The 12,051-nt window shown below is 39.5% G+C and overlaps 1 protein-coding gene across 1 annotated transcript in view; it reads right to left on the bottom strand.

Annotated features, from left to right (window-relative positions):
- The window catches only part of TCERG1L (transcription elongation regulator 1 like), a 118,979-nt gene that overhangs the window by 87,898 nt on the left and 19,030 nt on the right, over nt 1-12,051 (bottom strand). The window lies entirely within an intron of this gene.

Below are 12,051 nucleotides of genomic sequence, written 5' to 3'. Positions count from 1 at the left end.
CCTCCATCCGTGTATTATGCACATTGATTTTTCACAGGTACCCCGAACTAGACTTACCGAACAGATTCCCAAACTAGCTGACCAGTCTTAAATTCGAGACCAAGAACTGCACAGATTCCCACCAGTCTCAACCTCGTACCCACCCCCCCCCCATTCTTGTCTTATGCATGAGGTCAAAAAAATACTAGGACGTACAAGTCCAGCCAAGGCAGGAGCTCAAAAACCCTGGGATGGACATGAAAATATCACGAGGTTGGCCAACTAATCACAAAGCATGAAGGATAAAGAACAGTTATGTTTTTTGTTAGCTTTTAAACTTCACAAACTGTGCTTGCTCTACCTGACTTTGCATGAAAATACAGCTGGAAATGAAATATGGAAGTTGGCTGCCAAAACACAGAGCCAGGCTGTCATGTGAAGCTGCTCCCTGCTCTTCCCTTTGACTTTGCTCAGCTGCTCGCAGCCAACGCTGCCCGCCCCAGGTTTGCTGGGTGGGCTCCTGTGCCCCATGCTGCCCCAGAGCGTCGTAGCGTTGCACTGTCCCAAAGCCAACCCTTGCAAGCAAAGCTGGTCACATCCTTCAGCTCATATTCTCCACTGATCATAGGAAACTATACCAGCTGTAAGTGTGCTAACCGGGGCTGCTCTTCCAACAGCTAAATCCTCCTCTGTGGGTTGAGTCGTGGAGGGAAGAGGCTGCAGATGCTGTCTGGAGAAGTAGAAGTAAAGCCACGGTGGTAAAGGGCTGTTGCCAGAGCTGTCGCCCACCACAGGGCAAGAGGCCAGCCTCAGGCAGGCCAACAGGGATGCTATAACTGATTCAGGCAAAATGTCCTGAAGTACCTCTGCTTTCCTCAGGGAAACTGCTAAGTGTTATATTAGTACTAATATCCCAACTATCAGCAACAGTAATTGCCTACATCTGCCTCACTTATTTGTCCTCTGAATGGGAAATACAGGTGTTTTACAAGTATATATGCTGCTACTAACATGTGAAATCCGGTTTAAAGCATACTCCTGCAACAGCGCTGCACTGACATTTTTTGGAGGAAAAAGCCCTACCACTTGTTTTAACAAGTAGTTAAATATATAGTAAATTAAGTCTGACTTTCGTGACATTTACCAAGCAAATAGTTGGGCATGAATGAAAGGATTTGCCTTGTTTGCCTTTTCTAACCACTACATGAAATATTTAATTAAGTTTTTGCTATTGTCAATATCTTGATATTGCACTCCAAACACTGAACCAGTTTCTTTTGGTTCACACTACAGAAAACAGTTGCTTATCTAAGAGGCATGAATGAAGGAGAACCAATTTGTAATGTAAATCAGCTTGGTCACATGATTCCTGGAAGAGATAAGATAAAGCCTCAGAGCCCTATATTCCCTCTGCAAGTGTATTTTTACCCTGACAGAAGTACTTGCCTTCTATTTCTAGTTAGTCATGTCAATGCTACTCCAATGAGAGGCGCATAATAGATGTATTTTCATACATAGATACGTAACAGAGACTCATATGGAGTTTATCTTACTGCATTAGAAGTCATAATCTATTTGCAAAGACTAGCTGAATCAAGATCCATAAAGCCCATTTAGATCTGTCCATCTACACATTTGCATCAAAGTTTAACAACTGACTTGATTTTTCAATGGTGATGGTGCTAAAGAAATTGCAATAGCAAAATTTCTGCCTGGTATTATTCTGCAATTTTTTATGTAGTATGTTTACCTTTGTAGCCCTTTCTCATTATGAATGCCTTTGAGCTTTTTAACAATGACAGAAAACAAATGGCTGAATTCTCATACAACGCGTGAGAATCATCTTAGGAAAGAGCATCCAATTTTTCAGGGAGACTTAATTGGGAAGCTGAGCACTTGCACTTTTCAGCACAGATTTACCGTGCAACAGCAGGAGCAAAATCGACACTCATTTAAATGTGATCTCTAGCATTACTTTAGCTCAGAAAACCACTGTACGTGCATGCCTTTCCTTGCATGCGCCAACACAGACATGAAACTGAAAAGTAATTTTATGCTGACTATTAGCTTGAGTAGGAAGTTATCACTTTAATAACTATAAACATTCATTTGCCTGCTTCATTACACAGCATTAAAGCTGGGCAGATAATTTACAATAAGCTTGTTAAAACTACTCAGTATTCAAAGTCAAGCTTTTTTAACTGCTAGACACATAGGACAAAAAAGTCAGCTTCCTGGGTAGATGAATATCATGTTTCTATTTTGAATATTCGAGAACTGCTCATTTTATTTTCCATAAACATTATTTTCTTGCTCACCTAAAATCTATGATTTCTAGTATATGTACTGGCTAGTCTCTCTTAAATAACAAATGCACAAGGAAAATTACTGATGAGTGAATTGTCCTACTGATTCGAGTGACTGTCAGGGGGAAAGAGAAACAAAGACAACCACAACCCCTGCAGAACACCCAGATCAACAGAGCATAAAGAGACACTCTGAACGCCCAGAACTGTAAAAGAAGGTCTCCAAGTATTTAAAGCTCTTCCCAGATTAAAAATAAAAGATAAAATCAATTGTTGGACTAATTTTGTTTTTTTTTTTTTCGCTTTTTAAAAGAGCAGATTGAACTGTTCCTAGTTTCAGTAGAGGCTGAACAAACACACCTTGTAGTGAAATGAATCCATTATACTCAAAAATGGCATCAGGTTTCCTTAGTCAAGGGGGCTTCCTCATCAAATCCAACTGCACAATCGGAGTGCTGTTAATAGTGACAAAATGCATAGACCTAATCCCTAGATGACTTCAAGGTGCTAGAGCTTACTAGCCTTATTCTTTAATTGAAATCCAGAAAAGATGTTTGTTATGGATAAATTTTATCTACTCTTACTCTCACTGAAAACTCACATCACAGGTAAGACTGAGTGATTCTAGCTTTAGGAAAGATTACTGCATTTAAGTGTTTCACATTAGTAAACCCTCCATCACATTAATTTTCCCCCAACATACACTGAAACACTAGTAAGTACTGTGACCACTGTGAATTGACCATCATTTCTGTTTACTGTGGAAGAGAAACTGTTTTTCCAGAAAATTTTTCCATAAAAATAACTGAGTAATTGTTGTTATGAAAGTGTGTCTTATATCAGCAGAATTTCCTAATGAAGCAAGCTGACAGACACATGAAAGACCATGTAGAAAAAGTCTGGCATTAAGAGCTGTTTTTAACATACAGTGTTGCTTGGCTCTTAAGTTACTGATAGGAAAAATACTTAGTCACTTCCCAGCTGTTCTGCGGCAGGCTAAAACATTAAATTTAAACTATTAAATAATTCTGAAAGCAAAAGAACAGGTGGTAAATGGTTTATATGGCAGATGGTGCCTTTTTTTAATATTTGTACTCACTGCTAATTTACAGAGTCCATAACCACAGTCTCATATTTCACCTTTTTTCACTTGAATAATTAGGAAATTGTATGCGAAAGTATGAAAATAAATACCACAACTCAAAAAAAGATAAATCATAACTTCTGTTATATTGACCCAGTAGCCATAGAAGTGGTATATTAGGGATTACTAGATACCCTATAGCCGAATTATACCACAAAACTGTAAATTCCAGAAGCTTACTGCAAGTTTTCGTATTGTTTTTCCAAGACAGTCCTCCTCACAGATTTGCCTCGGTAGTGCTGGAAAATTAAGTTTTCTCTTAAAGAGTAGAGCAAATAAGATTGAAGCTGCAGTACACATCGCTCTGACTAGCTGTATCTCCTAAAGCTCCTCGTTAGTCTTTACGTTAAATCTGGCACAAAAACTGCATTAATAGCAAGAACAACATTAAATATTAAACGGAACATTTTACCTGGCACATGCATAAGCAGATGAACCAATGAATGAAAAAAGGAAAAATAAAAAAAGGAAGAAATAACCTAAACCTGAGCTCCAACAGAATTTCTGGAACTTTCTCCATTTTACCTCATTTATGTGAATGAAGTTTTCCCTATACTCCACAGAAACCACAGAAATATTGTGCTAGGGTATTCCTCTCTAAATTGTGTTTCTGAAAGACTCCGTCTGAGGTGACTTGAATTTCATGCCATCAAACGTACCCACATAAGGTAAGCGAGACAGAACTGTCACCAGCACTCACAGTTTCTGCACTGGAACAAAACCTGTTTTGAGAGGGAACAGGAAAGGACATGAGGCTTTCCCAAGGCAGGGAGAGGGAAAGAGGACATTCTCCCGAGCATTATCATAACCGGGCTCCATTCATCAACCGTTCCAGACTGTACCTTCCCTTTGAATCTCTTCCTACTACTTCCACTCATAGGTTTTTATCCCTCTTCTAACTGCCCCTCTCTAGCACGTGACAAACAGAATAAAGCACAGAAAATGCCTCTCAAATCACACTTTCTTGAACAGACTTAAATGTTCCTATCTACCTTTTAGCTCTTCAGATAAAATCTTCTATGAGGTTGTGTCAGGGAACTCCATCCTCTGTTCAGTCCCACCGAAAATGGAGAGCTGAAATAAACTTTAGGAATTAAAGCATTAGTGTAAACTTTCAAGACTGAGGAAGCTTTAGAGTTTTTCAGAGAAAGAAGACTTTTTTTTCCAAAGAAGTGTTGCTTACAGCATACACTGCTGCTTGCAAACAAATCATAATGCTTAAATCATAACGTTCTCTAGAAAAGGATGAGCAAGGATGATCATTTGTTAAATGATCATTTAACAAAAGAACTACAAAATGTCCAAAACACGTTATCTCAGGACAGGGATGCACAAGTTGTTCAAACGATCAGGTTGCCATTTCTCAAACTGGTGTTATCAGATTCACTCAGCTGGCTTCTCATTGTCTAAGGATGGACTTTTTTTTTTAGGGATAAAGTGTACAGAACAGAGCAGAAGCACAGAATAGTTGAGGTCAGTAGGGACCTCTGGAGATCATCTGGTCCAGCCGCACCTGCTTAGAGCAGGGTCACCTACAGCAGGTTGCCTAGGATCGTCTCCGGTTCGGTGCTCAATATCTGCAAGGATGGAGACTCCTCAACCTCCCTGGGCAAACTGCTCCAGTGTTTCACCACTCTCAACAGCAAAAAAAAAAAAATAAAATAAAAAAAAAAGCTTTTTCTTTTTCTTAGGTTTAGGAAGAATTTCCTGTATTTTAATTTGTGCCCATGGCCTCTTGTCCTGTCACTGGATACCATGGAGAAGAATCTGGCTGTCATCCTTACCCTTGCCCCTCCCCGCCAGTCAGGTATTTATACACATTGATAAAACCCCCCTGAGCCTTCTCTTCTCCAGGCTGAACAGTGCCAGCTCTCTCAGCCTCTCCTTGTGTGAGAGATGCTCCAGTCCCTCAATCGTCTTTGTGGCCCTTCCCTGGACTTGCTCCAGGAAATCTGTCTCAGTCTCTTGTCCTGGGGAGCCCAGCGCTGACACTGGGCCCAGCACTCCCAGCGCTGAGCAGAGGGGAAGGATCACCTCCTTTGACCTCCTTTGACCTGCTTGCAACGCTCTGCCTAAGGCAGCCCAGGACACAGCTCGCTGCCTTTGCCGTGAGGATGCCCTGCTGGCTCCCGTTCACTTTGGTGTGCACCATCCACCCTGACCCCCAGGTCCTTCTCTGCCATGCTGCTCTCCAGCCAGCCGGCCCCCAGCATGTCCTGGTGCCTGGGGTTATCCCTGCTCAGGGGTAGGACTTTGCATTTCCCTTTGTTGAACTTCATGAGGTTCCTCACTGCCCATTTCGCCAGCCTGTCGAGGTCCCCCCTGAACAGCAGCACACCCATGTGGTGTACCAGCCCCTCCTGCCAGTTTTGTATCGTCTGCAAACTTGCTGAGGGTTTGCTCTGTTCCATCGTCCAGGTACATTAATTTTTCTAGTATTTTCTAATATTGAAATTTGGGTAATTTTGTTCACCATGCACTAACCATTGAGGCACAGTGAACAAAGTGTCACAGCGTTCACATAACTACACTATATATGCAAGAATGTTTAAGTGAACAGCTTATGAATGACTCAAATATCAACATTTTAAACATTTGTTTAGCCAACAACATTTGTATTACATCTCCAGCTTGGCGTCAGGCTTATCTCAAGCCTTCATTGATAAAATGTAAAGTAAAATAACTAAATTACACGTTATCTTCTGGGAGTTGTCAAAAGATAATTACAAATGCAACAGCTTAAGCATTTTAGGATTACACGCTAGCATCTTGAATGTCCTTCACTCCAAGAGTGAATGTTGGCGACCACAACATGCACTTTACTCAAAACCTTACCCTGGATGTTGGCTTTGATGGCTTTTTGCTGGAATTCCATTTTTTCCAAAAGAAGCTATAAGCTTAACAGCGTTTAAAAGAAACTGAAAGTGGTGCCAAAGACAGAATTTTATTGTTGTAGAAGTCACCAATAATTACCTATTATAACCACTTTCAGAAGTCATAATATTCAGGATATTCATCATTAGAAGATGGTTAAACCAGCTGCATTGTTCTATATAATGTATGGAAGATACCACATAGTTCTTATTTCTTTCAAGCTTAAAACTGGAAAGACTGCACTCACTAGTCAAGTTATTGGACGTTCTGCGGGGGCTGCAAACGCCACTCAGCATTTCAGTGTATTATTAACAGAACTTATTATAAAGCAGTGATAACAGATACCATGTTAAACACAATGAAATCTCAATAAAAGAAAATAAGCATATCAAAGACTCTGTCAACTACTGAAAATAGAAATGTTTACCTTTGTTTAAAAACATCAGGAAAAAAAGTACTTTCATAAACAAAAATGGCATCAAAGCAGCATTCTAGTTATATTCAGCTTTTGTTAGGAAAACGCTATCACATTTCTAGACAGAATTCTACATTCCGAAAGACTGAAAATAGAATAATATATTCGGCAACTGTACAAATATATAACAACCACATAACACAAAAGTGTTGTCTTGAATGGTTTGAGATCAACAGTTGCTAGACGGAAATGGCTGAAAAGGAAAAGATTTGGAAATCAAGTCGGAGGGACAATGTTTTCATCTGGAAAATTTCATATATTATTACAGAAACAAATTTAGCCACTCTCCAGAATAAAATTCTGTTACTTACACAGGTATTTCACTTTTTTTTTTTTTTTAAAGAAAGAAAATCAAACGAGAAATGAATAAGCAAGCAAAACCAGCCTACAAAACAGGAGCCTACAACTAAAATGCTTTCTTCCAGGTGTCAGAAACAGAAGCCTGGTGACCGCTGTATTACCAAATGACCCTTTACACCTCCCTTTGGGGCACAACTAGATGAACCAGCCTAATTTGCTACCATAGTTCAGGTAGGCTTCTGACTCTGCACTCTATTTTACAAACTTTTTCTATGATATTCTGGAGTCTAGCTGTCTCCAGGAATCATTAACGTTCCGGACTGCATGACTTGGTCGGCATTTAGCTTTATCCTTCTGCAACAATATATACAAGGAATACAAGATTTTTCAGTCATAGCAAACACCTACTCATCAATTATAAATATGCCCCTATAACCATTCCAGTCACTAGCAAAACTCCCATAGATTTTAACGAGACAGAGGTAGGACATCGGTGGTTTTGGAGGCCTTTTCACACTTCAGAAAGCTGAACAGTGAATTTTTTTCTTTTTTTCTTTTTTTTTTGAGGAGCAGGGAAGTTTATATTAGATGGCTAAGAAAAATAATTTCGCTCTATCTAAAATCATTACCAAACTGGAATAAAAAAAATTTGAAAAGTACTCAACATACATGTTCTCCATGTACATTCATCCAATTCAAGATTTTTTTTAATGTAAGTAATACTAAGGAAAAAGAGACTCACCAGCCTGCTCACTTATTTTTTGCTTCCAGTATAATTCCGACTCTTTTCTCTCATAAAGTTATGTCAGCAGTGACTCAGCTGAAGTGATCAGAAGAACTGGGTTATTTGTGTTTATCTCTGTGCAGCTCTAACGCATTATTTTCTAAGGCTCTTTCTTTAAAAACAACATGGAAATAGTGAAGCCATGCCCCAAATGATTGACTCCCCTATTTTTAAGACAAATTTGTTCTTTGTATGCATCTGTGGTGAAAGCAAGAGAACAGCATTCCTCATACACTCCTCTAATTACACTATGCATTTACACAGACCAAAATCATGATGATGGCCAAAACTAGCTTTTATAGGCTGGAAACAATTGCTTTCAATCATATGAATAGTAAATGAACACAAATGCAAAATTATAGTGGTATTCAATTTCAACCCATATAGAATCAAGACAAGGACTGGTAATATCAGCTTATTCAACTGCCTAGGTAATACTGAAATTAAATTGAGTCCTTTAAAAATCAGAAGCCCAAATAATAACATTTTAAATCTCAAGTCCAGCAGCACTAATAGCAGAAAATTGATGTCCTATACTAAGAGGAACTGCATGCTACAGCGGGCTCCCAGGCTAAAGGAAATTTGTGTCCTGAGGCTAGAAAAAAGAAACAGACGCCTTTCCAACTTACTGACCACAGGCATTATTGATTCTGATAACATCTGTTATTGGGTGGAGACGCGTGCTGTGAGTTCACGTTTCTGTGGAGCGGGTGATCGCAAATGATCAAACATCACTATGTTTTTGGCTCAGTTATACCTGCTCTTTTGGGGGCTACGCCGCAGTGCTCACTGAGGCTTATTTTCTCAGCCTAAGGTGTTTCTTGTCTGAATTTTGGATCTTAGCACAGAGGCACCCACTGAGCAAGTATTTCTATGACTTCTGATGAGCGTTGATTGCCTGGATGCATAGATATGCCTCCCCCTTGCCCACAGTTTCCGTAGTTTATATAGACCTAAATGTTATTCTCCAAAAGAAAAAAAATTACTCTGACCCACAGATCTGCTTGCAAGGCAGTTCAGTTGTATTTCAAGCACTGCACCACTCTGAAGCTCCATACAGACCCACACGCACCTGCCTCGACGTGGGGGCTTCTCGTGCCACCGCGCCTCTTTCCTCGCCCTGCTGACTCGCTGCCGCTGAGCGGCAAGACTTGCCCAGACCAAGACCAAGCTCTGCGTATGGCTCTGGTCCCCCACTGCACCTTGGAACTCTGGTGAAACGCCAATATAAAAATGGGTACGTAAACATAAATATGCGAGAACTTATGAGGGTGGCAAGGCTTTCTCTAGCTGACGAAAAAGACTCACCAAATACACGTGTGATATTCCAGGGAGAAAGCGTACATCAGGGCAAACCCGTCAAAGGGCAAGAGAGCCTGGCATTTAGCGCAACCCGCCCCACAGGTTTCTTCCTCCCCCCATCGCTGTAGGGTGACCGAAATGCTGAGCACCACCTGCCACCCAGCGACTCCTACCACGGCCGCAGACACGGAGGCTGCGGGGACTGCTCTCACCCAGGGGAGCTATCCGTGGGAGACATCATTCTTCAAGAACATCACAGAACATTTGCTTCATGCAGAGATAGAGAGTTTCCTGGAAATTAAATATTTTATTTTTTCATAAATCTAGTTTATCATTAAAAGTCTGTAAGATCAGCGTGGTGCCAAGTTAATACATAACGGTAAAAATTATTACAAAAGTTTTTCATATCACAGACCCCTTACACTTACAGAGAACCGTGCTACTCCCTCTCCTTGGAACAGGATTAGTGCATCTGCTTTTTACTGGGGGGAAACGGGCATGTAAGCTCAAGAGGGATTTTTTTATAGAATCCTATACAGGAGAAGGCTGCAAGAAGTTTTAAATTCCCCAAATATCCTCATATCTCTATTTCTGATTTTATTTTATAAAATATAAACTGAATTATATTAAAATGACCGTGTAAAAATTATCACAGCATTCTGAATACTTAAAATTCTTCCTTGCCCACAGGAACTGGTGATTTGCTTTCACTTTCCAAACTCATTTTTCACTTAAAAGAAAAAGGGGGGGGGGGAGAGCCCACAAAAAGACACAGATTCAAGGAAATTCAGATTCCAGGTATCAAACCTGCGATGCAGGAAATCTGTAAGATACTGGAAATTCTACCTGCCAGTAACTGCTGGCATATGTCACTAATATCCTCCTTTTTTTCCTAATTTACTAATTATTACTAACTTACTAAGCTTACTGATTAAGTTGCCAGAAAGTAACACAGCTGAACTGTAAAGCTGCAAAAGTAATCATTTTTAAAAGCCTCTTTATGAATAAATATTCAGTCAATTAGAACATTATTGATCAAACAAATTTCACTCACACTGCAATTAGAAATACAGTATTATACAAGGTGGTACTGTAATAGCTTATCTCCAGTATAAGCAATTAGCAGTTCATAATTAAGCACACAAATGTTTAGTCTTATAGATAACAATATGCATGCAGATTTAAGATGGATATAATCTACTCTTGTTTCCTAATTCATTCACAGTATGGGAACATTGCCTTACATAAACTTTAGACAAGGAAAACATGGGAAGTGCATTAATTACCATGTTTCTTTATAAATCTTATATAAAACAAGAAAAATGCAACTGCCCCTAGGGTCCACAGATTATGTTCTTCCAAAGATTTATTTTTTTTGGAGAACAATAAGTCATCTTTAATACATGTCAACACATTGATGTTTTTAACTCAAAGGCAGACAGCTTTGTAAAATATATTCTACACTTGGGACTATCTGTACATTAGATTTCCTTTTCTTGATGCTTTCCCAATCATTAACTTATACGGCAATATAGAAATGTCATTTTGTTTTTGACAGCAGAGAGCTGCCTTTGACCAACTGACCATTTTTCTCCTGTAAGTTAAATCCAACTTCAACATCTTGTCTGCTGTGTATTTCAACAGAAGAGATCACAGGTAGTCACACTGCAGCAGTAGTATGTACAGAGTGAATGTTTTTTTAAAACGTTTCTGCAAAGGATTTAACTGGTATGTTCTCAGTTAAATTCAAGGGCTCTTTCCATCCATGTCTATCAAAATTCTGGTTCATTCACTAGCATTTATGAAAATCTTCATGCCTTTTTATCAGGTCACTATACCCGTATTTTTCTATGAACTTAGACAACGCCAGCACAACTTGAAAGCCGTACCTATTCCAACGTCGTACGACAAATCGTGCTTCCTCACCTACTCCATAATGCACTGAACTTAGGAAGTTCAGGAAGCTTTTTTCATCAACCTCATATTGACAAAGATAATCTAAAATGAATGCCTTAAAGTCCTCTTCACTACTCGCACAATAAAAAGAAATTTCATGAAAATGCTTTATAGAAATCTTTGCAAAGTACATAGTCAAGTCTCTATAGTGAAGGCTATTAATAGAGAAAAATGTTCAGGTGAATCTCAAGTTTATTTTACATATATTGGGCATTTTCAAGCTTTCTGTTTTTTAAAAGCTACTATACATTCTGTAGGAGAAAACACCCAGTTTACTGTGAATGATTGACAATAGGATGACTGCTCAGACACTCAAAACACGGTATTTGATAGCCTATCATACGCTCATTTGAAAGGAAAGCAACAGTTATCACGGCCTGACGTTTATCATTGCAAAGCTGAGCCAGTTATCTAAATGGTATAGCTTCTCAATACTACAATATTCTATCATGTCTAACACAATTCATGCAGAGCTTGCTAATGCAGTTGTAAATCAAAAGTCTTGTGACTGCTGCTGCCTAGAATGCCTGAGCATCTGAATTCAGGGAGGATCTTGTCTGGAAGAACGTATCTGGCATGTAATTCTTTTCAGCACCAATGAAGAATGACTTTTCCCCTTCTCGATTCTCCTCAAAAGATGCTTACTTTTGAGGATGCAGAATAACTTCTGTGGGTCAAACGAGAACCCTGTGGGAAGTCCCACCAACAGCCTGTCCCGTAGCAGCGCTTAACTGTGCTTCGTACCTTTATTTCAGTACTCTCCTTTCCTAACAAAGTCTAAAAGACTCCTACCTTCTCATTTCTGTGAGCCAGTTTGCTCCACCTACTTCAAGCTCCCTATAAGCTTCATAGAATCAGTACAGATAACAACTTCTTCTAACTGTACTTTCCTGGAAGTCATTCATCTGAATGATTCTAATGACTGCTCAAC

The sequence above is a fragment of the Struthio camelus genome, chromosome 7 (assembly GCF_040807025.1).
Source record: "Struthio camelus isolate bStrCam1 chromosome 7, bStrCam1.hap1, whole genome shotgun sequence".
NCBI classification, from domain to species: domain Eukaryota; kingdom Metazoa; phylum Chordata; class Aves; order Struthioniformes; family Struthionidae; genus Struthio; species Struthio camelus.
The sequence above is the reverse complement of the archived record's forward strand: the minus strand, read 5'-3'. Positions and strand labels throughout refer to the sequence as shown.